Here is a 2,500-nt window from a genome sequence, read left to right on the forward strand (position 1 = left end):
AAGGCCACATCTGGCCGTTGAGTACTCCCATCCAATTCCACACACACACACACACACACACACACACACACACACACACAAACAGAAACACACACATGCACACACACACGCGCACACACACACACACACACACACACGCACACACACTGGGGGCTGTCAACTGATAAAAGGAAAAGGCATTCAACGGCTTCTCCCACAAATGAACAAGAAGATCTAATCTAGGAGATTACAGTCCAGCCTACCAGCACACACTAGCCAACCAGCAGAGTCCAATACATCAGCCAATCAGCATAGCCAAACTCAGATTTGCCAACTAACACAGAACCACACACCAGCACAGACCTCCCAACCAGCAAAGACCAGCCAACCAACACAGACCCATACACCAGCCAATCACCATAGCCCAGCATGATTCCAACAACCAACACAGACCCATACACCAGCCAATCACCATAGCCCAGCATGATTCCAACAACCAACACAGACCCATACACCAGCCAATCACCATAGCCCAGCATGATTCCAAAAACTATTCAATAACTAGACCATCAGCAGAGACCATCGCAGCTCAGACTAGCCAATCAGCAGAGACCATCACAGCTCAGACGAGCCAATCAGCAGAGACCATCACAGCTCAGACTAGCCAATCAGCAGAGACCATCACAGCTCAGACTAGCCAATCAGCAGAGACCATCACAGCTCAGACTAGCCAATCGGCGGAGACCATCACAGCTCAGACTAGCCAATCGGCAGAGACCATCACAGCTCAGACTAGCAGGCCCTCAGCTCAGTCCATGGTGGACGCACTGAGAGAGCAGCAGGAGATGTTGCCGTGGTGATACTGACAGGCGGACGTGGACAGGTGAAATACGCAGCAGTGAGGGCCTGCATTAATCACGAGCTCATTGGGACCCTGGCCTTGGCGGACAGTCTGCTAAGCCTATCAGGGCAGAAGCAGTGAAGCAGTGTCAGCGTCATCATCCATTAAGGCAAATGCACTGAGGCACCCAAACAAATCTGACTAATATGAATTTAGAGTGCGGAAAAGATTGCTGCATTTCATTCTTCTTTCGTCCCCCCATCATTTCTCATATCCACTCCGCTTCCATATGCGCCTCTCAGGTTCAGCAAGTACACACACACACACACACACACACACACACATTCAAACACACACACACATACACACACACACACAGACACACACACACACACTTGAACAGAGCACTCCCATGTCTGTGGCCTGTTATGGCTGCCCCTGACGTTCAAATCATTTGTCCAGCAGAAACGTTCCTGTCGAGGGCCACTAGCCATTCTAATGCAATCACTTCCTCAGAACATTTCATAGCAACAACCTTGAGTCGGGTCACAGACCTGGGGTCTACAAGAACAGTGGACCTTGTTTGTGTGTGTGTGTGTGTGTGTGTGTGTGTGTGTGTGTGTGTGTGTGTGTGTGTGTGTGTGTACAAGCATGTGCTGAATGAAAATGAATGTTCTACTGCATGACACACACATCTGCTGTTAGTCTTTTCAAAGAAAAGAAATACTGAAAGAAAGAAAGAATTAAGATATCTTAAAAATTAGGATGAACTGAAACATTGATCCAACTGAAACACTGTATTCAGGGTACCATCATCAGTAAGAACTCATCCATCCACTCCTGACTGCGGGCCAGAACTAAGCCGTAGTTGGGCCAAAATCTGCCTGAGGAATCCGCTCTTACCTACCAAGGTCCCGGTCCGGTGTGTCTCAGCAACCAGAGGCCAATCAAATCAGGCCAGCCAATGAAATGTCAAAATCACATCAGCCATGAAAGCACCAGCACAAATATGTCACATTTATACGGCCGTTTAGGCATCAGAGTTCCCGTAAAGCCAGCGGACCGGCGAGTAACCGCGCGCGCGCCGCGAGGAGCGATGGACGCCCCGCCGATGCAGCCTGAGCAACGCCCAGGCCAGATCCCACCAAATCCAATTCCGACTCATGACAAGAGACAAGGAGATGCATCATCCGGCAGGGTAAAGGGACAGGCAGGGCGCTACAGCACTGACCCACATGACAAACAGCTGCAGCGCCGCTCCGCTCTATGCTCTCGCTGGGCAATAAAGGGGGAAATCGATGGCAATGGCTCTCCAGCAACACAGGAGCCAGGAACCCTGTCCATGGCTAATACTGTCATGTAGGGGGGGGGGGGGGGGGGTCTCTGACCCCATTCACGTCCGATGATCACGCGTGATTTACAGGCAGTGAATCACCATGGAGCGCAGTCACAGGCCTCATGAGGGGCCGAGTGTGGAGCATATCACCATGGAGCACAGTCACAGGCCTCATGAGGGGCCGAGTGTGGAGCATATCACCATGGAGGACAGTCACAGGCCTCATGAGGGGCCGAGTCTGCAGTGGATCACCATGGAGCACAGTCACAGGCCTCATGAGGGCCGAGTGTGGAGCGTATCACCATGGAGCACAGTCACAGGCCTCATGAGGGCCGAGTGTGGAG

The sequence above is a fragment of the Sprattus sprattus genome (assembly GCF_963457725.1).
Source record: "Sprattus sprattus genome assembly, chromosome: 6".
NCBI lineage: Eukaryota > Metazoa > Chordata > Actinopteri > Clupeiformes > Clupeidae > Sprattus > Sprattus sprattus.